The sequence below is a fragment of the Spermophilus citellus genome (genome assembly GCF_964194105.1).
Source record: "Spermophilus citellus genome assembly, chromosome: 16".
In the NCBI taxonomy this organism is placed as follows: Eukaryota; Metazoa; Chordata; class Mammalia; order Rodentia; family Sciuridae; genus Spermophilus; species Spermophilus citellus.
In genome coordinates, this window is record NC_138196.1 from 25071524 (window position 1) to 25099147 (window position 27624).

Genomic DNA, 27624 nt, shown 5'->3' on the forward strand with positions numbered 1-27624 from the left:
CTTCTAGTTTAAACCGTTCGTTGGCAGTAATAGTTTTAATTTTTAGGTTTCACTCTGTTTTCTCCTATATGGATACATGTAGTTGGGACTCTAAATCAAACACGGATTGTGGTAGCTCTTTGAAACTTGACCCAATAAAGTAGTTCCAAGTTCTATTTCTCTGGTTTGTTTCCTATTGATGTAGCCCTAAGCAGACACCGGCACAAATCACTTTCATGGAAAGGCGTTGCCAAGCTTCCAAAAAAATACGAGTTTCCCGAAATCCCAGCACATATTTTTTCCCCTAATCTTGATGACACTTTCAGGTAATGATCAGTACCCCAATCCCACTTGGCTCACCAAATTTCGTTCTTCTAGGTTAAACCGTTCGTTGGAAGTAACAGTTTATATATTTAGGTTTCACTCTGTTTTCTCCTATATGGATACATGTAGTTGGAACTCTAAATCAAACACGGTTTGTGCAATCTCTTTGAATCTTGACACGATAAATTAGTTCCAAGTTCTATCTCTATGGTTTTTTTATATTGATGTAGCCCTAAGCAGAGACTCGTGCAATTCACTTTCATGGAAAGGGGTTTCCAAGCTTCCAAAAAACTACGAGTTTCCTGAAATCTCAGCACACATTTTTTCACCCAATCTTGATGACACTTTCAGTTAATGATCAGTTCCCCAATCCCACTTATCTAACCAAAGTTTGTTCTTCTAGGTTAAACCGTTCGTTGGCAGTACCAGTTTTAATTTTTAGGTTTCACTCTTTTTTCTCCTATATGGATACATGTAGTTGGAACTCTAAATCAAACACAGTTTGTGCTAGCTCTTTGAAACTTGACACAATAAAGTAGTTCCAATTTCTATCTCTATTGTTTGTTTCCTATTGACGTAGCCCTAAGCAGAGACTCATGCAAATCACTTCATGGAAAGGGGTTGCCAAGCTTCCAAAAAACTACGAGTTTCCTGAAATCTCAGCACACATTTTTTCACCCAATCTTGATGACACTTTTAGGTAATGATCAGTATCCCAATCCCACTTGGCTCACCAAATTTCATTCTTCTAGGTTAAACCGTTCGTTGGCAGTAATAGTTTTAATTTTTAGGTTTCACTCTGTTTTCTCCTATATGGATACATGTAGTTGGGACTCTAAATCAAACACGGTTTGTGGTAGCTCTTTGAAACTTGACCCAATAAAGTAGTTCCAAGTTCTATTTCTCTGGTTTGTTTCCTATTGATGTAGCCCTAAGCAGACACCGGCACAAATCACTTTCATGGAAAGGCGTTGCCAAGCTTCCAAAAAACTACGAGTTTCCCCAAATCACAGCACCCATTTTTTCACCCAATCTTGATGACACTTTCAGGTAATGATCAGTACCCCAATCCCACTTGGCTCACCAAATTCCATTCTTCTAGGTTAAACCATTCGTTGGCAGTAACAGTTTTAATTTTTAGGTTTCAGTCTCTTTTCTCCTATATGGATACATGTAGTTGGAACTCTAAATCAAATAAGGTTTGTGCTAGCTCTTTGAAACTTGACACAATAAAGTAGTTCCATGTTCTATCTCTATGGTTTGTTTCCTATTGATGTAGCCCTAAGCAGAGAGTGGCGCAAATGACTTTCATGGAAAGGGGTTGCCAAGCTTCCAAAAAACTACCAGTTTCCTGAAATCTCAGCACACATTTTTTAACCCAATCTTGATGACACTTTGAAGTAATTATCAGTATCCCAATCTGACTTGGCTGACCAAATTTCGTTCTTCTAGGTTAAACCGTTCGTTGGCAGTAACAGTTTAAATATTTAGGTTTCTCTCTGTTTTCTCCTATATGGATACATGGAGTTGGAATTCTAAATAAACACGGTTTGTGCTAGCTCTTTGAAACTTGACACAAAAAGTATTTCCAAGTTCTATCTCTGTGGTTTGTTTCCTATTGATGTAGCCCTAAGCAGAGACTGGTGCAAATCACTTTCTTGGAAAGGGGTTGTAAAACTTCCAAAAAACTACGAGTTTCCTGAAATCTCAGCAAATATTTTTCACCCAATCTTGATGACACTTTCAGGTAATGATCAGTACCCCAATCCCACTTGGCTCACCAAATTTCGTTCTTATAGATTAAACCATTCCTTGGCAGTAACAGTTTTAATTTCTAGTTTTCACTCTGTTTACTCCTGTATGGATACATGTATTTGGAACTCTAAATCAAACACGGTTTGTGCTAGCTCTTTGAAACTTGCCACAATAAAGTAGTTCCAAGTTCTATCTCTATGGTTTGTTTCCTATTGATGTAGCCCTAAGCAGAGACTGGCGCAAATCACTTTCATGAAAAGGCGTTGCCAAGCTTCCAAAAAACTACGAGTTTCCTAAAATCTCAGCACACATTTTTTCACCCAAACTTGAAGACACTTTCAGGTAATGATCAGTACCCCAATCCCACTTTTCTCACCAAATTTCGTTCTTCTAGGTTAAACCGTTCGTTGGCAGTAACAGTTTTAATTTTTAGGTTTCACTGTGTTTTCTCATATATGGATACATGTAGTTGGAACTCTAAATCAAACACGGTTTGTGCTAGCTCTTTGAAACTTGACACAATAAAGTACTTCCAAGTCCTATCTCTATGGTTTTTTTCCTATTGATGTAGCCCTAAGAACAGACTGGCGCCAATCACTTTCATGGAAAGGGGTTGCCAAGCTTCCAAAAAACAATGAGTTTCCTGAAATCTCAGCACACATTTTTTCAACCTATCTTGATGACACTTTTAGGTAATGATCAGTACCCCAATTCCACTTGGCTCGCCAAATTTCGTTCTTCTAGGTTAAACCGTTCGTTGTCAGTAATAGTTTTAATTTTTAGGTTTCACTCTGTTTTCTCCTATATGGATACATGTAGTTGGAACTCTAAATCAAACACGGTTTGTGCTAGCTCTTTGAAACTTGACACAATAAAGTAGTTCCAAGTTCTATCTCTATGGTTTGTTTCCTATTGATGTAGCCCTAAGCAGAGACTGGCGCAAATCACTTTCATGGAAAGGGGTTGTCAAGTTTCCAAAAAACTACGAGTTTCCTGAAATCTCAGCACACATTTTTTAACCCAATCTTGATGACACTTTGAGGTAATGATCAGTACCCCAATCCGACATGGCTGACCAAATTTCGTTCTTCTAGGTTAAACCGTTCGTTGGCAGTAACAGTTTTAATTTTTAGGTTTCACTGTGTTTTCTCCTATATGGATACATGTAGTTGGAACTCCAAATCAAACACGGTTTGTGCTAGCTCTTTAAAACTTGACACAATAAAGTAGTTCCAAGTTCTATCTCTATGGTTTGTTTCCTATTGATGTAGCCCTAAGAACAGACTGGCACCAATCACTTTCATGGAAAGGGGTTGCCAAGCTTCCAAAAAACTACGAGTCTCCTGAAATCTCAGCACACATTTTTTCACCCAATCTGGATGACACTTTCAGGTAATGGTCAGTACCCGAATCCCACTTGGCTCACCAAATTTCATTCTTCTAGGTTAAACCGTTCGTTGGCAGTAATAGTTTTAATTTTTAGGTTTCACTCTGTTTTCTCCTATATGGATACATGTAGTTGGAACTCTAAATCAAACACGGTTTGTGCTAGCTCTTTGAAACTTGACACAATAAAGTAGTTCCAAGTTCTATCTCTATTGTTTCTTTCCTATTGACGTAGCCCTAAGCAGAGACTCATGCAAATCACTTTCATGGAAAGGGGTTGCCAAGCTTCCAAAAAACTACGAGTTTCCTGAAATCTCAGCACACATTTTTTCACCCAATCTTGATGACACTTTTAGGTAATGATCAGTACCCCAATCCCACTTGGCTCACCAAATTTCATTCTTCTAGGTTAAACCGTTCGTTGGCAGTAATAGTTTTAATTTTTGGGTTTCACTCTGTTTTCTCCTATATGGATACATGTAGTTGGGACTCTAAATCAAACACGGTTTGTGGTAGCTCTTTGAAACTTGACCCAATAAAGTAGTTCCAAGTTCTATTTCTCTGGTTTGTTTCCTATTGATGTAGCCCTAAGCAGACACCGGCACAAATCACTTTCATGGAAAGGCGTTGCCAAGCTTCCAAAAAACTACGAGTTTCCCCAAATCACAACACCCTATTTTTCACCCAATCTTGATGACACTTTCAGGTAATAATCAGTACCCCAATCCCACTTGGCTCACCAAATTCCGTTCTTCTAGGTTAAACCGTTCGTTGGCAGTAACAGTTTTAATTTTTAGGTTTCACTCTGTTTTCTCCTATATGGATACATGTAGTTGGAACTCTAAATCGAACAGGTTTGTGCTAGCTCTTTGAAACTTGACACAATAAAGTAGTTCCAAGTTCTATCTCTATGGTTTGTTTCCTATTGATGTAGCCCTAAGCAGAGACTGGCGCAAATCACTTTCATGGAAAGGGGTTGTCAAGTTTCCAAAAAACTACGAGTTTCCTGAAATCTCAGCACACATTTTTTAACCCAATCTTGATGACACTTTTAGGTAATGATCAGTACCCCAATCCGACTTGGCTGACCAAATTTCGTTCTTCTAGGTTAAACCGTTCGTTGGCAGTAACAGTTTTAATTTTTAGGTTTCACTGTGTTTTCTCCTATATGGATACATGTAGTTGGAACTGTAAATCAAACACGGTTTGTGCTAGCTCTTTGAAACTTGACACAATAATGTAGTTCCAAGTTCTATCTCTATGGTTTGTTTCCTATTGATGTAGCCCTAAGCAGAGACTGGCGCAAATCACTTTCATGGAAAGTGGTTTCCAAGCTTCCAAAAAACTACGAGTTTCCTGAAATCTCAGCACACATTTTTTCACCCAAACTTGATGACACTTTCAGGTAATGATCAGTACCCCAATCCCACTTGGCTCACCAAATTTTGTTCTTCTAGGTTTAACCGTTCGTTGGCCGTAACAGTTTTACTTTTTAGGTTTCACTCTGTTTTCGCCTATATGGATACATGTAGTTGGAACTCTAAATCAAACACGGTTTGTGCTAGCTCTTTGAAACTTGACACAATAAAGTACTTCCAAGTTCTATTTCTATGGTTTGTTTCCTATTGATGTAGCACTAAGCAGAGACCAGCACAAATCACTTTCATGGAAAGGCGTTGCCAAGCTTCCAAAAAACTACGAGTTTCCCAAAATCCCAGCACATATTTTTTCACCTAATCTTGATGACACTTTCAGGTAATGATCAGTACCCCAATCCCACTTGGCTCACCAAATTTCCTTCTTCTAGGTTAAACCGTTCGTTGGAAGTAACAGTTTTAATATTTAGGTTTCACTCTGTTTTCTCCTATATGGATACATGTAGTTGGAACTCTAAATCAAACACGGTTTGTGCTAGCTCTTTGAATCTTGACACGATAAATTAGTTCCAAGTTCTATATCTATGGTTTTTTTCTATTGATGTAGCCCTAAGCAGAGACTCGTGCAATTCACTTTCATGGAAAGGGGTTGCCAAGCTTCCAAAAAACTACGAGTTTCCTGAAATCTCAGCACACATTTTTTCACCCAATCTTGATGACACTTTCAGTTAATGATCAGTTCCCCAATCCCACTTATCTAACCAAAGTTTGTTCTTCTAGGTTAAACCGTTCGTTGGCAGTACCAGTATTAATTTTTAGGTTTCACTCTGTTTTCTCCTATATGGATACATGTAGTTGGAACTCTAAATCAAACACAGTTTGTGCTAGCTCTTTGAAACTGGACACAATAAAGTAGTTCCAATTTCTATCTCTATGGTTTGTTTCCTATTGATGTAGCCCAAAGCAGAGACGGGCGCAAATCACTTTCACGGAAAGGGGTTGCCAAGCTTCCAAAAAACTACGAGTTTCCAGAAATCACGGCACACATTTTTTCACCAAATCTGGATGACACTTTCAGCTAATGATCAGTACCCCAATCCCACTTGGCTCACCAAATTTCGTTCTTCTAGGTAATACCGTTCGTTGGCAGTAACAGTTTTAATTTTTAGGTTTCACTCTGTTTTCTCCTATATGGATACATGTAGTTGGAACTCCAAATCAAACACGGTTTGTGCTAGCTCTTTAAAACTTGACACAATAAAGTAGTTCCAAGTTCTATTTCTATGGTTTGTTTCCTATTGATGTAGCCCTAAGAACAGACTGGCACCAATCACTTTCATGGAAAGGGGTTGCCAAGCTTCCAAAAAACTACGAGTCTCCTGAAATCTCAGCACACATTTTTTCACCCAATCTGGATGACACTTTCAGGTAATGGTCAGTACCCCAATCCCACTTGGCTCACCAAATTTCATTCTTTTAGGTTAAACCGTTCGTTGGCAGTAATAGTTTTAATTTTTAGGTTTCACTCTGTTTTCTCCTATATGGATACATGTAGTTGGGACTCTAAATCAAACACGGTTTGTGGTAGCTCTTTGAAACTTGACCCAATAAAGTAGTTCCAAGTTCTATTTCTCTGGTTTGTTTCCTATTGATGTAGCCCTAAGCAGACACCGGCACAAATCACTTTCATGGAAAGGCGTTGCCAAGCTTCCAAAAAACTATGAGTTTCCCCAAATCACAGCACCCTATTTTTCACCCAATCTTGATGACAATTTCAGGTAATAATCAGTACCCCAGTCCCACTTGGCTCACCAAATTCCGTTCTTCTAGGTTAAACCGTTCGTTGGCAGTAACAGTTTTAATTTTTAGGTTTCACTCTGTTTTCTCCTATATGGATACATGTAGTTGGAACACTAAATCGAACAGGTTTGTGCTAGCTCTTTGAAACTTGACACAATAAAGTAGTTCCAAGTTCTATCTCTATGGTTTGTTTCCTATTGATGTAGCCCTAAGCAGAGACTGGCGCAAATCACTTTCATGGAAAGGGGTTGTCAAGTTTCCAAAAAACTACGAGTTTCCTGAAATCTCAGCACACATTTTTTAACCCAATCTTGATGACACTTTGAGGTAATGATCAGTACCTCAATCCGACTTGGCTGACCAAATTTCGTTCTTCTAGGTTAAACCGTTCGTTGGCAGTAACAGTTTTAATTTTTAGGTTTCACTCTGTTTTCTCCTATATGGATACATGTAGTTGGAACTGTAAATCAAACACGGTTTGTGCTAGCTCTTTGAAACTTGACACAATAATGTAGTTCCAAGTTCTATCTCTATGGTTTGTTTCCTATTGATGTAGCCCAAAGCAGAGACTGGCGCAAATCACTTTCATGGAAAGTGGTTTCCAAGCTTCCAAAAAACTACGAGTTTCCTGAAATCTCAGCACACATTTTTTCACCCAAACTTGATGACACTTTCAGGTAATGATCAGTACCCCAATCCCACTTGGCTCACCAAATTTCGTTCTTCTAGGTTTAACCGTTCGTTGGCCGTAACAGTTTTAATTTTTAGGTTTCACTCTGTTTTCGCCTATATGGATACATGTAGTTGGAACTCTAAATCAAACACGGTTTGTGCTAGCTCTTTGAAACTTGACACAATAAAGTAGTTCCAAGTGCTATCTCTATGGTTTGTTTCCTATTGACGTAGCCCTAAGCAGAGACTCGTGCAAATCACTTTCATTGAAAGGGGTTGCCAAGCTTCCAAAAAACTACGAGTTTCCTGATATCTCAGCACACATTTTTTCACCCAATCTGGATGACACTTTCAGCTAATGATCAGTACCCCAATCCCACTTGGCTCACCAAATTTCGTTCTTCTAGGTAATACCGTTCGTTGGCAGTAACAGTTTTAATTTTTAGGTTTCACTCTGTTTTCTCCTATATGGATACATGTAGTTGGAACTCTAAATCGAACAGGTTTGTGCTAGCTCTTTGAAACTTGACACAATAAAGTAGTTCCAAGTTCTATCTCTATGGTTTGTTTCCTATTGATGTAGCCCTAAGCAGAGACTGGCGCAAATCACTTTCATGGAAAGGGGTTGTCAATTTCCAAAAAACTACGAGTTTCCTGAAATTTCAGCACACATTTTTTAACCCAATCTTGATGACACTTTGAGGTAATGATCAGTACCCCAATCCGACTTGGCTGACCAAATTTCGTTCTTCTAGGTTAAACCGTTCGTTGGCAGTAACAGTTTTAATTTTTAGGTTTCACTCTGTTTTCTGCTATATGGATACATGTAGTTGGAACTCTAAATCAAACACGGTTTGTGCTAGCTCTTTGAAACTTGACACAATAAAGTACTTCCAAGTTCTATTTCTATGGTTTGTTTCCTATTGATGTAGCCCTAAGCAGAAACTGGCACAAATCACTTTCATGGAAAGGGGTTGCCAAGCTTCCAAAAAACTACGAGTTTCCTGAAATCTCAGCACACATTTTTTCACCCAATCTTGATGACACTTTCAGGTAATGATCAGTACCCCAATCCCACTTGGCTCACCAAATTTCGTTCTTCTAGGTTAAACTATTCGTTGGCAGTAACAGTTTTAATTTTTCAGTTTCACTCTGTTTTCTCCTATATGGATACATGTAGTTGGAACTCTAAATCAAAGACGGTTTGTGCTAGCTCTTTGAAACTTGACACAATAAAGTAGTTCCAAGTTCTATCTCTATGTTTTGTTTCCTATAGGTGTAGCCTTAAGCAGAGACAGGCGCAGATCACTTTAATGGAAAGGGGTTGCCAAGCATCCAAAAAACTACGAGTTTCCTGAAATCTCAGCACACATTTTTTCACCCAATCTTGATGACTCCTTCAGGTAATGATCCGTACCCCAATATCACTTGGCTCACCAAATTTCGTTCTTCTAGTTTAAACCGTTCGTTGGCAGTAATAGTTTTAATTTTTAGGTTTCACTCTGTTTTCCCCTATATGGATACATGTAGTTGGGACTCTAAATCAAACACTGTTTGTGCTAGCCCTTTGAAACTTGACACAATAAAGTAGTTCCAAGTTATATCTCTATGGTTTGTTTCCTATTGATGTAGTCCTAAGCAGAGACTGGCGCAAATCACTTTCATGGAAAGGGGTTACCAAGCTTCCAAAATCTACGAGTTTCCTAAAATCTCAGCACACATTTTTTCACCCAAACTTGATGACACTTTCAGGTAATGATCAGTATCCCAATCCCACTTGGCTCACCAAATTTTGTTCTTCTAGGTTAAACCGTTCCTTGGCAGTAACAGTTTTAATTTTTAGGTTTCACTGTTTTCTCCTATATGGATACATGTAGTTGGAACTCAAAATCAAACACGGTTTGTGCTAGCTCTTTGAAACTTGACACAATAAAGTAGTTCCAAGTTCTATCTCTATGGTTTGTTTTTTATTGATGTAGCCCTAAGAAGAAACTGGCGCAAATCACTTTCATGGAAAGGGGTTGCCAAGCTTCCAAAAAACTACGAGTATCCTGAAATCTCAGCACACATTTTTTAACCCAATCTTGATGACACTTTCAGGTAATGATCAGTACCCCAGTCCCACTTGGCACACCAAATTTCGTTCTTCTAGGTTAAACCGTTCGTTGGCTGTAACAGTTTTAATTTTTAGGTTTCACTCTGTTTTCTCCTATATGGATACATGTATTTGGAACTCTAAATCAAAGACGATTTGTGCTAGCTCTTTGAAACTTGACACAATAAAGTAGTTCCAAATTCTATATCTATGGTTTCTTTCCTATTGATGTAGCCCTAAGCAGAGGCTGGCGCAAATCACTTTCATGGAAAGGGGTTGCCAAGCTTCCAAAACCTGCGAGTTTCCTGAAATCTCAGCACACATTTTTTCACCCAATCTTGATGACACTTTCAGGTAAAGATCAGTACCCCAATCTCACTTGGCTCACCAAATTTCGTTCTTCTAGGTTAAACTATTCGTTGGCAGTAACAGTTTTAATTTTTAGGTTTCACTCTGTTTTCTCCTATATGGATACATGTAGTTGGAACTCTAAATCAAAGACGGTTTGTGCTAGCTCTTTGAAACTTGACACAATAAAGTAGTTCCAAGTTCTATCTCCATGTTTTGTTTCCTATTGGTGAAGCCCTAAGCAGAGACAGGCGCAGATCACATTCATGGAAAGGGGTTGCAAAGCTTCCAAAAAACTACGAGATTTCTGAAATCTCAGCACACATTTTTTCACCCAAACTGTATGACACTTTCAGCTAATGATCAGTACCCCAGTCCCACTTGGCTCACCAAATTTCGTTCTTCTAGGTTAAACCGTTCGTTGACAGTAATAGTTTAAATTTTTAGGTTTCACTCTGTTTTCCTCTATATGGATACATGTATTTGGGACTCTAAATCAAACACGGTTTGTGCTAGCCCTTTGAAACTTGACAAAATAAAGTAGTTCCAAGTTCTATCACTATGGTTTGTTTCCTATTGATGTAGCCATAAGCAGAGACTGGCGCAAATCCCTTTCATGGAAAGGGGTTGCAAAGCTTCCAAAAAACTACGAGTTTCCTGAAATCTCAGCACACATTTTTTCACCCAATCTTGATGACACGTTCAGGTAATGATCAGTACCCCAATCCCACTTGGCTCACCAAATTCCGTTCTTCTAGGTTAAACCATTCGTTGGCAGTAACAGTTTTAATTTTTAGGTTTCACTCTGTTTACTCCTATAAGTATACATATATTTAGAACTCTAAATCAAAGACGGTTTGTGCTAGCTCTTTGAACCTTGACACAATAAAGTAGTTCCAAGTTCTATCTCTATGGTTTGTTTCCTATTGATTTACTCCTAAGCAGAGACTGGCGCAAATCACTTTCATGAAAAGAAGTTACCAAGCTTCCAAAAAACTACGAGTTTCCTGAAATCTCAGCACACATTTTTTCACCCAATCTTGATGACACTTTCAGGTAATAATCAGGACCCCAATCCCACTTGGCTCACCAAATTTCGTTCTTCTAGGATAAACCGTTCGTTGGCAGTAACAGTTTTAATTTTTAGGTTTCACTGTTTTCTCCTATATGGATACATGTAGTTGGAACTCAAAATCAAACATGGTTTGTGCTAGCTCTTTGAAACTTGACACAATAAAGTAGTTCCATGTTCTATCTCTATGGTTTGTTTCCTATTGATGTAGCCCTAAGAAGAGACTGGCGCAAATCACTTTCATGGAAAGGGGTTGCCAAGCTTTCAAAAAACTACGAGATTCCTGAAATCTCAGCACACATTTTTTCACCCAATCTTGATGGAACTTTCAGGTAACGATCAGTACCCCAATCCCACTTGGCTCACCAAATTTCGTTCTTCTAGGTTAAACCGTTCGTTGGCAGTAACAGTTTTAATTTTTAGGTTTCACTGTTTTCTCCTATATGGATACATGTAGTTGGAACTCAAAATCAAACACGGTTTGTGCTAGCTCTTTGAAACTTGACACAATAAAGTAGTTCCAAGTTCTATCTCTATGGTTTGTTTCCTATTGATGTAGCCCTAAGCAGAAACTGGCACAAATCACTTTCATGGAAAGGGGTTGCCAAGCTTCCAAAAAACTACGAGTTTCCTGAAATCTCAGGACACATTTTTTCACCCAATCTTGATGACACTTTCAGGTAATGATCAGTACCCCAATCCCACTTGGCTCACCAAATTTCGTTCTTCTAGGTTAAACTATTCGTTGGCAGTAACAGTTTTAATTTTTCAGTTTCACTCTGTTTTCTCCTATATGGATACATGTAGTTGGAACTCTAAATCAAAAACGGTTTGTGCTAGCTCTTTGAAACTTGACATAATAAAGTAGTTTCAAGTTCTATCTCTATGTTTTGTTTCCTATAGGTGTATCCTTAAGCAGAGACAGGCGCAGATCACTTTCATGGAAAGGGGTTGCCAAGCTTCCAAAAAACTATGAGTTTCCTGAAATCTCAGCACACATTTTTTCAACCAATCTTGATGACTCCTTCAGGTAATGATCAGTACCCCAATATCACTTGGCTCACCAAATTTCGTTCTTCTAGGTTAAACCATTCGTTGGCAGTAATAGTTTTAATTTTTAGGTTTCACTCTGTTTTCCCCTATATGGATACATGTAGTTGGGACACTAAATCAAACATTGTTTGTGCTAGCCCTTTGAAACTTGACACAATAAAGTAGTTTCAAGTTATATCTCTATGATTTGTTTCCTATTTATGTAGTCCTAAGCAGAGACTGGCGCAAATCACTTTCATGGAAAGGGGTTACCAAGCTTCCAAAATCTACGAGTTTCCTGAAATCTCAGCACACATTTTTTCACCCAATCTTGATGACACTTTCAGGTAATGATCAGTACCCCAATCCCACTTGGCTCACCAAATTTTGTTCTTCTAGGTTAAACCGTTCCTTGGCAGTAACAGTTTTAATTTTTAGGTTTCACTGTTTTCTCCTATATGGATACATGTAGTTGGAACTCAAAATCAAACACGGTTTGTGCTAGCTCTTTGAAACTTGACACAATAAAGTAGTTCCAAGTTCTATCTCTATGGTTTGTTTTTTATTGATGTAGCCCTAAGAAGAAACTGGCGCAAATCACTTTCATGGAAAGGGGTTGCCAAGCTTCCAAAAAACTACGAGTTTCCTGAAATCTCAGCACACATTTTTTAACCCAATCTTGATGACACTTTCAGGTAATGATCAGTACCCCATTCCCACTTGGCACACCAAATTTCGTTCTTCTATGTTAAACAGTTCGTTGGCTGTAACAGTTTTAATTTTTAGGTTTCACTCTGTTTTCTCCTATATGGATACATGTAGTTGGAACTCTAAATCAAAGACGGTTGGTGCTAGCTTTTTGAATCTTGACACAATAAAGTAGTTCCAAATTCTATATCTATGGTTTCTTTCCTATTGATGCAGCCCTAAGCAGAGGCTGGCGCAAATCACTTTCATGGAAAGGGGTTGCCAAGCTTCCAAAAAACTGCGAGTTTCCTGAAATCTCAGCACACATTTTTTCACCCAATCTTGATGACACTTTCAGGTAAAGATCAGTACCCCAATCTCACTTGGCTCACCAAATTTCGTTCTTCTAGGTTAAACTATTCGTTGGCAGTAACAGTTTTAATTTTTAGGTTTCACTCTGTTTTCTCCTATATGGATACATGTAGTTGGAACTCTAAATCAAAGACGGTTTGTGCTAGCTCTTTGAAACTTGACACAATAAAGTAGTTCCAAGTTCTATCTCCATGTTTTGTTTCCTATTGGTGAAGCCCTAAGCAGAGACAGGCGCAGATCACATTCATGGAAAGGGGTTGCAAAGCTTCCAAAAAACTACGAGATTCCTGAAATCTCAGCACACATTTTTTCACCCAATCTTGATGACACTTTCAGGTAATGATCAGTACCCCAGTCCCACTTGGCTCACCAAATTTCGTTCTTCTAGGTTAAACCGTTCGTTGGCAGTAATAGTTTTAATTTTTAGGTTTCACTCTGTTTTCCCCTATATGGATACATGTAGTTGGGACTCTAAATCAAACACGGTTTGTGCTAGCCCTTTGAAACTTGACAAAATAAAGTAGTTCCAAGTTCTATCTCTATGGTTTGTTTCCTATTGATGTAGCCATAAGCAGAGACTGGCGCAAATCACTTTCATGGAAAGGGGTTGCGAAGCTTCCAAAAAACTACGAGTTTCCTGAAATCTCAGCACACATTTTTTCACCCAATCTTGATGACACGTTCAGGTAATGATCAGTACCCCAATCCCACTTGGCTCACCAAATTCCGTTCTTCTAGGTTAAACCATTCGTTGGCAGTAACAGTTTTAATTTTTAGGTTTCACTCTGTTTACTCCTATAAGTATACATATATTTAGAACTCTAAATCAAAGACGGTTTGTGCTAGCTCTTTGAACCTTGACACAATAAAGTAGTTCCAAGTTCTATCTCTATGGTTTGTTTCCTACTGATTTACTCCTAAGCAGAGACTGGCGCAAATCACTATCATGAAAAGAAGTTACCAAGCTTCCAAAAAACTACGAGTTTCCTGAAATCTCAGCACACATTTTTTCACCCAATCTTGATGACACTTTCAGGTAATAATCAGGACCCCAATCCCACTTGGCTCACCAAATTTCGTTCTTCTAGGATAAACCGTTCGTTGGCAGTAACAGTTTTAATTTTTAGGTTTCACTGTTTTCTCCTATATGGATACATGTAGTTGGAACTCAAAATCAAACATGGTTTGTGCTAGCTCTTTGAAACTTGACACAATAAAGTATTTCCAAGTTCTATCTCTATGGTTTGTTTCCTATTGATGTAGCCCTAAGAAGAGACTGGCGCAAATCACTTTCATGGAAAGGGGTTGCCAAGCTTTCAAAAAACTACGAGTTTCCTGAAATCTCAGCACACATTTTTTCACCCAATCTTGATGGAACTTTGAGGTAACGATCAGTTCCCCAATCCCACTTGGCTCACCAAATTTCGTTCTTCTAGGTTAAACCGTTCGTTGGCAATAACAGTTTTAATTTTTAGGTTTCACTGTTTTCTCCTATATGGATACATGTAGTTGGAACTCAAATCAAACACGGTTTGTGCTAGCTCTTTGAAACTTGACACAATAAAGTAGTTCCAAGTTCTATCTCTATGGTTTGTTTCCTATTGATGTAGCCCTAAGCAGAAACTGGCACAAATCACTTTCATGGAAAGGGGTTGCCAAGCTTCCAAAAAACTACGAGTTTCCTGAAATCTCAGGACACATTTTTTCACCCAATCTTGATGACACTTTCAGGTAATGATCAGTACCCCAATCCCACTTGGCTCACCAAATTTCGTTCTTCTAGGTTAAACTATTCGTTGGCAGTAACAGTTTTAATTTTTCAGTTTCACTCTGTTTTCTCCTATATGGATACATGTAGTTGGAACTCTAAATCAAAAACGGTTTGTGCTAGCTATTTGAAACTTGACATAATAAAGTAGTTTCAAGTTCTATCTCTATGTTTTGTTTCCTATAGGTGTATCCTTAAGCAGAGACAGGCGCAGATCACTTTCATGGAAAGGGGTTGCCAAGCTTCCAAAAAACTACGAGTTTCCTGAAATCTCAGCACACATTTTTTCAACCAATCTTGATGACTCCTTCAGGTAATGATCAGTACCCCAATATCACTTGGCTCACCAAATTTCGTTCTTCTAGGTTAAACCATTCGTTGGCAGTAATAGTTTTAATTTTTAGGTTTCACTCTGTTTTCCCCTATATGGATACATGTAGTTGGGACTCTAAATCAAACATTGTTTGTGCTAGCCCTTTGAAACTTGACACAATAAAGTAGTTCCAACTTATATCTCTATGATTTGTTTCCTATTTATGTAGTCCTAAGCAGAGACTGGCACAAATCACTTTCATGGAAAGGGGTTACCAAGCTTCCAAAATCTACGAGTTTCCTGAAATCTCAGCACACATTTTTTCACCCAATCTTGATGACACTTTCAGGTAATGATCAGTACCCCAATCCCACTTGGCTCACCAAATTTTGTTCTTCTAGGTTAAACCGTTCCTTGGCAGTAACAGTTTTAATTTTTAGGTTTCACTGTTTTCTCCTATATGGATACATGTAGTTGGAACTCAAAATCAAACACGGTTTGTGCTAGCTCTTTGAAACTTGACACAATAAAGTAGTTCCAAGTTCTATCTCTATGGTTTGTTTTTTATTGATGTAGCCCTAAGAAGAAACTGGCGCAAATCACTTTCATGGAAAGGGGTTGCCAAGCTTCCAAAAAACTACGAGTTTCCTGAAATCTCAGCACACATTTTTTAACCCAATCTTGATGACACTTTCAGGTAATGATCAGTACCCCATTCCCACTTGGTACACCAAATTTCGTTCTTCTAGGTTAAACAGTTCGTTGGCTGTAACAGTTTTAATTTTTAGGTTTCACTCTGTTTTCTCCTATATGGATACATGTAGTTGGAACTCTAAATCAAAGACGGTTTGTGCTAGCTCTTTGAAAATTGACACAATAAAGTAGTTCCAAATTCTATATCTATGGTTTCTTTCCTATTGATGTAGCCCTAAGCAGAGGCTGGCGCAAATCACTTTCATGGAAAGGGGTTGCCAAGCTTCCAAAAAACTGCGAGTTTCCTGAAATCTCAGCACACATTTTTTCACCCAATCTTGATGACACTTTCAGGTAAAGATCAGTACCCCAATCTCACTTGGCTCACCAAATTTCGTTCTTCTAGGTTAAACTATTCGTTGGCAGTAACAGTTTTAATTTTTAGGTTTCACTCTGTTTTCTCCTATATGGATACATGTAGTTGGAACTCTAAATCAAAGACGGTTTGTGCTAGCTCTTTGAAACTTGACACAATAAAGTAGTTCCAAGTTCTATCTCCATGTTTTGTTTCCTATTGGTGAAGCCCTAAGCAGAGACAGGCGCAGATCACATTCATGGAAAGGGGTTGCAAAGCTTCCAAAAAACTACGAGATTCCTGAAATCTCAGCACACATTTTTTCACCCAATCTTGATGACACTTTCAGGTAATGATCAGTACCCCAGTCCCACTTGGCTCACCAAATTTCGTTCTTCTAGGTTAAACCGTTCGTTGGCAGTAATAGTTTTAATTTTTAGGTTTCACTCTGTTTTCCCCTATATGGATACATGTAGTTGGGACTCTAAATCAAACACGGTTTGTGCTAGCCCTTTGAAACTTGACAAAATAAAGTAGTTCCAAGTTCTATCTCTATGGTTTGTTTCCTATTGATGTAGCCATAAGCAGAGACTGGCGCAAATCACTTTCATGGAAAGGGGTTGCGAAGCTTCCAAAAAACTACGAGTTTCCTGAAATCTCAGCACACATTTTTTCACCCAATCTTGATGACACGTTCAGGTAATGATCAGTACCCCAATCCCACTTGGCTCACCAAATTCCGTTCTTCTAGGTTAAACCATTCGTTGGCAGTAACAGTTTTAATTTTTAGGTTTCACTCTGTTTACTCCTATAAGTATATATATATTTAGAACTCTAAATCAAAGACGGTTTGTGCTAGCTCTTTGAACCTTGACACAATAAAGTAGTTCCAAGTTCTATCTCTATGGTTTGTTTCCTATTGATGTAGCCCTAAGAACAGACTGGCACCAATCACTTTCATGGAAAGGGGTTGCCAAGCTTCCAAAAAACTACGAGTCTCCTGAAATCTCAGCACACATTTTTTCACCCAATCTGGATGACACTTTCAGGTAATGGTCAGTACCCGAATCCCACTTGGCTCACCAAATTTCATTCTTCTAGGTTAAACCGTTCGTTGGCAGTAATAGTTTTAATTTTTAGGTTTCACTCTGTTTTCTCCTATATGGATACATGTAGTTGGAACTCTAAATCAAACACGGTTTGTGCTAGCTCTTTGAAACTTGACACAATAAAGTAGTTCCAAGTTCTATCTCTATTGTTTCTTTCCTATTGACGTAGCCCTAAGCAGAGACTCATGCAAATCACTTTCATGGAAAGGGGTTGCCAAGCTTCCAAAAAACTACGAGTTTCCTGAAATCTCAGCACACATTTTTTCACCCAATCTTGATGACACTTTTAGGTAATGATCAGTACCCCAATCCCACTTGGCTCACCAAATTTCATTCTTCTAGGTTAAACCGTTCGTTGGCAGTAATAGTTTTAATTTTTGGGTTTCACTCTGTTTTCTCCTATATGGATACATGTAGTTGGGACTCTAAATCAAACACGGTTTGTGGTAGCTCTTTGAAACTTGACCCAATAAAGTAGTTCCAAGTTCTATTTCTCTGGTTTGTTTCCTATTGATGTAGCCCTAAGCAGACACCGGCACAAATCACTTTCATGGAAAGGCGTTGCCAAGCTTCCAAAAAACTACGAGTTTCCCCAAATCACAGCACCCTATTTTTCACCCAATCTTGATGACACTTTCAGGTAATAATCAGTACCCCAATCCCACTTGGCTCACCAAATTCCGTTCTTCTAGGTTAAACCGTTCGTTGGCAGTAACAGTTTTAATTTTTAGGTTTCACTCTGTTTTCTCCTATATGGATACATGTAGTTGGAACTCTAAATCGAACAGGTTTGTGCTAGCTCTTTGAAACTTGACACAATAAAGTAGTTCCAAGTTCTATCTCTATGGTTTGTTTCCTATTGATGTAGCCCTAAGCAGAGACTGGCGCAAATCACTTTCATGGAAAGGGGTTGTCAAGTTTCCAAAAAACTACGAGTTTCCTGAAATCTCAGCACACATTTTTTAACCCAATCTTGATGACACTTTGAGGTAATGATCAGTACCCCAATCCGACTTGGCTGACCAAATTTCGTTCTTCTAGGTTAAACCATTCGTTGGCAGTAACAGTTTTAATTTTTAGGTTTCACTGTGTTTTCTCCTATATGGATACATGTAGTTGGAACTGTAAATCAAACACGGTTTGTGCTAGCTCTTTGAAACTTGACACAATAATGTAGTTCCAAGTTCTATCTCTATGGTTTGTTTCCTATTGATGTAGCCCTAAGCAGAGACTGGCGCAAATCACTTTCATGGAAACTGGTTTCCAAGCTTCCAAAAAACTACGAGTTTCCTGAAATCTCAGCACACATTTTTTCACCCAAACTTGATGACACTTTCAGGTAATGATCAGTACCCCAATCCCACTTGGCTCACCAAATTTTGTTCTTCTAGGTTTAACCGTTCGTTGGCCGTAACAGTTTTAATTTTTAGGTTTCACTCTGTTTTCGCCTATATGGATACATGTAGTTGGAACTCTAAATCAAACACGGTTTGTGCTAGCTCTTTGAAACTTGACACAATAAAGTAGTTCCAAGTGCTATCTCTATGGTTTGTTTCCTATTGACGTAGCCCTAAGCAGAGACTCGTGCAAATCACTTTCATGGAAAGGGGTTGCCAAGCTTCCAAAAAACTACGAGTTTCCTGATATCTCAGCACACATTTTTTCACCCAATCTGGATGACACTTTCAGCTAATGATCAGTACCCCAATCCCACTTGGCTCACCAAATTTCGTTCTTCTAGGTAATACCGTTCGTTGGCAGTAACAGTTTTAATTTTTAGGTTTCACTCTGTTTTCTCCTATATGGATACATGTAGTTGGAACTCCAAATCAAACACGGTTTGTGCTAGCTCTTTAAAACTTGACACAATAAAGTAGTTCCAAGTTCTATCTCTATGGTTTGTTTCCTATTGATGTAGCCCTAAGAACAGACTGGCACCAATCACTTTCATGGAAAGGGGTTGCCAAGCTTCCAAAAAACTACGAGTCTCCTGAAATCTCAGCACACATTTTTTCACCCAATCTGGATGACACTTTCAGGTAATGGTCAGTACCCCAATCCCACTTGGCTCACCAAATTTCATTCTTTTAGGTTAAACCGTTCGTTGGCAGTAATAGTTTTAATTTTTAGGTTTCACTCTGTTTTCTCCTATATGGATACATGTAGTTGGGACTCTAAATCAAACACGGTTTGTGGTAGCTCTTTGAAACTTGACCCAATAAAGTAGTTCCAAGTTCTATTTCTCTGGTTTGTTTCCTATTGATGTAGCCCTAAGCAGACACCGGCACAAATCACTTTCATGGAAAGGCGTTGCCAAGCTTCCAAAAAACTATGAGTTTCCCCAAATCACAGCACCCTATTTTTCACCCAATCTTGATGACAATTTCAGGTAATAATCAGTACCCCAGTCCCACTTGGCTCACCAAATTCCGTTCTTCTAGGTTAAACCGTTCGTTGGCAGTAACAGTTTTAATTTTTAGGTTTCACTCTGTTTTCTCCTATATGGATACATGTAGTTGGAACACTAAATCGAACAGGTTTGTGCTAGCTCTTTGAAACTTGACACAATAAAGTAGTTCCAAGTTCTATCTCTATGGTTTGTTTCCTATTGATGTAGCCCTAAGCAGAGACTGGCGCAAATCACTTTCATGGAAAGGGGTTGTCAAGTTTCCAAAAAACTACGAGTTTCCTGAAATCTCAGCACACATTTTTTAACCCAATCTTGATGACACTTTGAGGTAATGATCAGTACCCCAATCCGACTTGGCTGACCAAATTTCGTTCTTCTAGGTTAAACCGTTCGTTGGCAGTAACAGTTTTAATTTTTAGGTTTCACTCTGTTTTCTCCTATATGGATACATGTAGTTGGAACTGTAAATCAAACACGGTTTGTGCTAGCTCTTTGAAACTTGACACAATAATGTAGTTCCAAGTTCTATCTCTATGGTTTGTTTCCTATTGATGTAGCCCAAAGCAGAGACTGGCGCAAATCACTTTCATGGAAAGTGGTTTCCAAGCTTCCAAAAAACTACGAGTTTCCTGAAATCTCAGCACACATTTTTTCACCCAAACTTGATGACACTTTCAGGTAATGATCAGTACCCCAATCCCACTTGGCTCACCAAATTTCGTTCTTCTAGGTTTAACCGTTCGTTGGCCGTAACAGTTTTAATTTTTAGGTTTCACTCTGTTTTCGCCTATATGGATACATGTAGTTGGAACTCTAAATCAAACACGGTTTGTGCTAGCTCTTTGAAACTTGACACAATAAAGTAGTTCCAAGTGCTATCTCTATGGTTTGTTTCCTATTGACGTAGCCCTAAGCAGAGACTCGTGCAAATCACTTTCATTGAAAGGGGTTGCCAAGCTTCCAAAAAACTACGAGTTTCCTGATATCTCAGCACACATTTTTTCACCCAATCTGGATGACACTTTCAGCTAATGATCAGTACCCCAATCCCACTTGGCTCACCAAATTTCGTTCTTCTAGGTAATACCGTTCGTTGGCAGTAACAGTTTTAATTTTTAGGTTTCACTCTGTTTTCTCCTATATGGATACATGTAGTTGGAACTCTAAATCGAACAGGTTTGTGCTAGCTCTTTGAAACTTGACACAATAAAGTAGTTCCAAGTTCTATCTCTATGGTTTGTTTCCTATTGATGTAGCCCTAAGCAGAGACTGGCGCAAATCACTTTCATGGAAAGGGGTTGTCTATTTCCAAAAAACTACGAGTTTCCTGAAATTTCAGCACACATTTTTTAACCCAATCTTGATGACACTTTGAGGTAATGATCAGTACCCCAATCCGACTTGGCTGACCAAATTTCGTTCTTCTAGGTTAAACCGTTCGTTGGCAGTAACAGTTTTAATTTTTAGGTTTCACTCTGTTTTCTGCTATATGGATACATGTAGTTGGAACTCTAAATCAAACACGGTTTGTGCTAGCTCTTTGAAACTTGACACAATAAAGTACTTCCAAGTTCTATTTCTATGGTTTGATTCCTATTGATGTAGCCCTAAGCAGAAACTGGCACAAATCACTTTCATGGAAAGGGGTTGCCAAGCTTCCAAAAAACTACGAGTTTCCTGAAATCTCAGCACACATTTTTTCACCCAATCTTGATGACACTTTCAGGTAATGATCAGTACCCCAATCCCACTTGGCTCACCAAATTTCGTTCTTCTAGGTTAAACTATTCGTTGGCAGTAACAGTTTTAATTTTTCAGTTTCACTCTGTTTTCTCCTATATGGATACATGTAGTTGGAACTCTAAATCAAAGACGGTTTGTGCTAGCTCTTTGAAACTTGACACAATAAAATAGTTCCAAGTTCTATCTCTATGTTTTGTTTCCTATAGGTGTAGCCTTAAGCAGAGACAGGCGCAGATCACTTTAATGGAAAGGGGTTGCCAAGCATCCAAAAAACTACGAGTTTCCTGAAATCTCAGCACACATTTTTTCACCCAATCTTGATGACTCCTTCAGGTAATGATCCGTACCCCAATATCACTTGGCTCACCAAATTTCGTTCTTCTAGTTTAAACCGTTCGTTGGCAGTAATAGTTTTAATTTTTAGGTTTCACTCTGTTTTCCCCTATATGGATACATGTAGTTGGGACTCTAAATCAAACACTGTTTGTGCTAGCCCTTTGAAACTTGACACAATAAAGTAGTTCCAAGTTATATCTCTATGGTTTGTTTCCTATTGATGTAGTCCTAAGCAGAGACTGGCGCAAATCACTTTCATGGAAAGGGGTTACCAAGCTTCCAAAATCTACGAGTTTCCTGAAATCTCAGCACACATTTTTTCACCCAAACTTGATGACACTTTCAGGTAATGATCAGTATCCCAATCCCACTTGGCTCACCAAATTTTGTTCTTCTAGGTTAAACCGTTCCTTGGCAGTAACAGTTTTAATTTTTAGGTTTCACTGTTTTCTCCTATATGGATACATGTAGTTGGAACTCAAAATCAAACACGGTTTGTGCTAGCTCTTTGAAACTTGACACAATAAAGTAGTTCCAAGTTCTATCTCTATGGTTTGTTTTTTATTGATGTAGCCCTAAGAAGAAACTGGCGCAAATCACTTTCATGGAAAGGGGTTGCCAAGCTTCCAAAAAACTACGAGTATCCTGAAATCTCAGCACATATTTTTTAACCCAATCTTGATGACACTTTCAGGTAATGATCAGTACCCCAGTCCCACTTGGCACACCAAATTTCGTTCTTCTAGGTTAAACCGTTCGTTGGCTGTAACAGTTTTAATTTTTAGGTTTCACTCTGTTTTCTCCTATATGGATACATGTATTTGGAACTCTAAATCAAAGACGATTTGTGCTAGCTCTTTGAAACTTGACACAATAAAGTAGTTCCAAATTCTATATCTATGGTTTCTTTCCTATTGATGTAGCCCTAAGCAGAGGCTGGCGCAAATCACTTTCATGGAAAGGGGTTGCCAAGCTTCCAAAAAACTGCGAGTTTCCTGAAATCTCAGCACACATTTTTTCACCCAATCTTGATGACACTTTCAGGTAAAGATCAGTACCCCAATCTCACTTGGCTCACCAAATTTCGTTCTTCTAGGTTAAACTATTCGTTGGCAGTAACAGTTTTAATTTTTAGGTTTCACTCTGTTTTCTCCTATATGGATACATGTAGTTGGAACTCTAAATCAAAGACGGTTTGTGCTAGCTCTTTGAAACTTGACACAATAAAGTAGTTCCAAGTTCTATCTCCATGTTTTGTTTCCTATTGGTGAAGCCCTAAGCAGAGACAGGCGCAGATCACATTCATGGAAAGGGGTTGCAAAGCTTCCAAAAAACTACGAGATTTCTGAAATCTCAGCACACATTTTTTCACCCAAACTGTATGACACTTTCAGCTAATGATCAGTACCCCAGTCCCACTTGGCTCACCAAATTTCGTTCTTCTAGGTTAAACCGTTCGTTGACAGTAATAGTTTAAATTTTTAGGTTTCACTCTGTTTTCCCCTATATGGATACATGTAGTTGGGACTCTAAATCAAACACGGTTTGTGCTAGCCCTTTGAAACTTGACAAAATAAAGTAGTTCCAAGTTCTATCACTATGGTTTGTTTCCTATTGATGTAGCCATAAGCAGAGACTGGCGCAAATCCCTTTCATGGAAAGGGGTTGCAAAGCTTCCAAAAAACTACGAGTTTCCTGAAATCTCAGCACACATTTTTTCACCCAATCTTGATGACACGTTCAGGTAATGATCAGTACCCCAATCCCACTTGGCTCACCAAATTCCGTTCTTCTAGGTTAAACCATTCGTTGGCAGTAACAGTTTTAATTTTTAGGTTTCACTCTGTTTACTCCTATAAGTATACATATATTTAGAACTCTAAATCAAAGACGGTTTGTGCTAGCTCTTTGAACCTTGACACAATAAAGTAGTTCCAAGTTCTATCTCTATGGTTTGTTTCCTATTGATTTACTCCTAAGCAGAGACTGGCGCAAATCACTTTCATGAAAAGAAGTTACCAAGCTTCCAAAAAACTACGAGTTTCCTGAAATCTCAGCACACATTTTTTCACCCAATCTTGATGACACTTTCAGGTAATAATCAGGACCCCAATCCCACTTGGCTCACCAAAATTCGTTCTTCTAGGATAAACCGTTCGTTGGCAGTAACAGTTTTAATTTTTAGGTTTCACTGTTTTCTCCTATATGGATACATGTAGTTGGAACTCAAAATCAAACATGGTTTGTGCTAGCTCTTTGAAACTTGACACAATAAAGTAGTTCCAAGTTCTATCTCTATGGTTTGTTTCCTATTGATGTAGCCCTAAGAAGAGACTGGCGCAAATCACTTTCATGGAAAGGGGTTGCCAAGCTTTCAAAAAACTACGAGATTCCTGAAATCTCAGCACACATTTTTTCACCCAATCTTGATGGAATTTTCAGGTAACGATCAGTACCCCAATCCCACTTGGCTCACCAAATTTCGTTCTTCTAGGTTAAACCGTTCGTTGGCAGTAACAGTTTTAATTTTTAGGTTTCACTGTTTTCTCCTATATGGATACATGTAGTTGGAACTCAAAATCAAACACGGTTTGTGCTAGCTCTTTGAAACTTGACACAATAAAGTAGTTCCAAGTTCTATCTCTATGGTTTGTTTCCTATTGATGTAGCCCTAAGCAGAAACTGGCACAAATCACTTTCATGGAAAGGGGTTGCCAAGCTTCCAAAAAACTACGAGTTTCCTGAAATCTCAGGACACATTTTTTCACCCAATCTTGATGACACTTTCAGGTAATGATCAGTACCCCAATCCCACTTGGCTCACCAAATTTCGTTCTTCTAGGTTAAACTATTCGTTGGCAGTAACAGTTTTAATTTTTCAGTTTCACTCTGTTTTCTCCTATATGGATACATGTAGTTGGAACTCTAAATCAAAAACGGTTTGTGCTAGCTCTTTGAAACTTGACATAATAAAGTAGTTTCAAGTTCTATCCCTATGTTTTGTTTCCTATAGGTGTATCCTTAAGCAGAGACAGGCGCAGATCACTTTCATGGAAAGGGGTTGCCAAGCTTCCAAAAAACTACGAGTTTCCTGAAATCTCAGCACACATTTTTTCAACCAATCTTGATGACTCCTTCAGGTAATGATCAGTACCCCAATATCACTTGGCTCACCAAATTTCGTTCTTCTAGGTTAAACCATTCGTTGGCAGTAATAGTTTTAATTTTTAGGTTTCACTCTGTTTTCCCCTATATGGATACATGTAGTTGGGACACTAAATCAAACATTGTTTGTGCTAGCCCTTTGAAACTTGACACAATAAAGTAGTTTCAAGTTATATCTCTATGATTTGTTTCCTATTTATGTAGTCCTAAGCAGAGACTGGCGCAAATCACTTTCATGGAAAGGGGTTACCAAGCTTCCAAAATCTACGAGTTTCCTGAAATCTCAGCACACATTTTTTCACCCAATCTTGATGACACTTTCAGGTAATGATCAGTACCCCAATCCCACTTGGCTCACCAAATTTTGTTCTTCTAGGTTAAACCGTTCCTTGGCAGTAACAGTTTTAATTTTTAGGTTTCACTGTTTTCTCCTATATGGATACATGTAGTTGGAACTCAAAATCAAACACGGTTTGTGCTAGCTCTTTGAAACTTGACACAATAAAGTAGTTCCAAGTTCTATCTCTATGGTTTGTTTTTTATTGATGTAGCCCTAAGAAGAAACTGGCGCAAATCACTTTCATGGAAAGGGGTTGCCAAGCTTCCAAAAAACTACGAGTTTCCTGAAATCTCAGCACACATTTTTTAACCCAATCTTGATGACACTTTCAGGTAATGATCAGTACCCCATTCCCACTTGGCACACCAAATTTCGTTCTTCTAGGTTAAACAGTTCGTTGGCTGTAACAGTTTTAATTTTTAGGTTTCACTCTGTTTTCTCCTATATGGATACATGTAGTTGGAACTCTAAATCAAAGACGGTTTGTGCTAGCTCTTTGAAACTTGACACAATAAAGTAGTTCCAAATTCTATATCTATGGTTTCTTTCCTATTGATGTAGCCCTAAGCAGAGGCTGGCGCAAATCACTTTCATGGAAAGGGGTTGCCAAGCTTCCAAAAAACTGCGAGTTTCCTGAAATCTCAGCACACATTTTTTCACCCAATCTTGATGACACTTTCAGGTAAAGATCAGTACCCCAATCTCACTTGGCTCACCAAATTTCGTTCTTCTAGGTTAAACTATTCGTTGGCAGTAACAGTTTTAATTTTTAGGTTTCACTCTGTTTTCTCCTATATGGATACATGTTGTTGGAACTCTAAATCAAAGACGGTTTGTGCTAGCTCTTTGAAACTTGACACAATAAAGTAGTTCCAAGTTCTATCTCCATGTTTTGTTTCCTATTGGTGAAGCCCTAAGCAGAGACAGGCGCAGATCACATTCATGGAAAGGGGTTGCAAAGCTTCCAAAAAACTACGAGATTCCTGAAATCTCAGCACACATTTTTTCACCCAATCTTGATGACACTTTCAGGTAATGATCAGTACCCCAGTCCCACTTGGCTCACCAAATTTCGTTCTTCTAGGTTAAACCGTTCGTTGGCAGTAATAGTTTTAATTTTTAGGTTTCACTCTGTTTTCCCCTATATGGATACATGTAGTTGGGACTCTAAATCAAACACGGTTTGTGCTAGCCCTTTGAAACTTGACAAAATAAAGTAGTTCCAAGTTCTATCTCTATGGTTTGTTTCCTATTGATGTAGCCATAAGCAGAGACTGGCGCAAATCACTTTCATGGAAAGGGGTTGCGAAGCTTCCAAAAAACTACGAGTTTCCTGAAATCTCAGCACACATTTTTTCACCCAATCTTGATGACACGTTCAGGTAATGATCAGTACCCCAATCCCACTTGGCTCACCAAATTCCGTTCTTCTAGGTTAAACCATTCGTTGGCAGTAACAGTTTTAATTTTTAGGTTTCACTCTGTTTACTCCTATAAGTATACATATATTTAGAACTCTAAATCAAAGACGGTTTGTGCTAGCTCTTTGAACCTTGACACAATAAAGTAGTTCCAAGTTCTATCTCTATGGTTTGTTTCCTACTGATTTACTCCTAAGCAGAGACTGGCGCAAATCACTATCATGAAAAGAAGTTACCAAGCTTCCAAAAAACTACGAGTTTCCTGAAATCTCAGCACACATTTTTTCACCCAATCTTGATGACACTTTCAGGTAATAATCAGGACCCCAATCCCACTTGGCTCACCAAATTTCGTTCTTCTAGGATAAACCGTTCGTTGGCAGTAACAGTTTTAATTTTTAGGTTTCACTGTTTTCTCCTATATGGATACATGTAGTTGGAACTCAAAATCAAACATGGTTTGTGCTAGCTCTTTGAAACTTGACACAATAAAGTAGTTCCAAGTTCTATCTCTATGGTTTGTTTCCTATTGATGTAGCCCTAAGAAGAGACTGGCGCAAATCACTTTCATGGAAAGGGGTTGCCAAGCTTTCAAAAAACTACGAGTTTCCTGAAATCTCAGCACACATTTTTTCACCCAATCTTGATGGAACTTTGAGGTAACGATCAGTTCCCCAATCCCACTTGGCTCACCAAATTTCGTTCTTCTAGGTTAAACCGTTCGTTGGCAATAACAGTTTTAATTTTTAGGTTTCACTGTTTTCTCCTATATGGATACATGTAGTTGGAACTCAAAATCAAACACGGTTTGTGCTAGCTCTTTGAAACTTGACACAATAAAGTAGTTCCAAGTTCTATCTCTATGGTTTGTTTCCTATTGATGTAGCCCTAAGCAGAAACTGGCACAAATCACTTTCATGGAAAGGGGTTGCCAAGCTTCCAAAAAACTACGAGTTTCCTGAAATCTCAGGACACATTTTTTCACCCAATCTTGATGACACTTTCAGGTAATGATCAGTACCCCAATCCCACTTGGCTCACCAAATTTCGTTCTTCTAGGTTAAACTATTCGT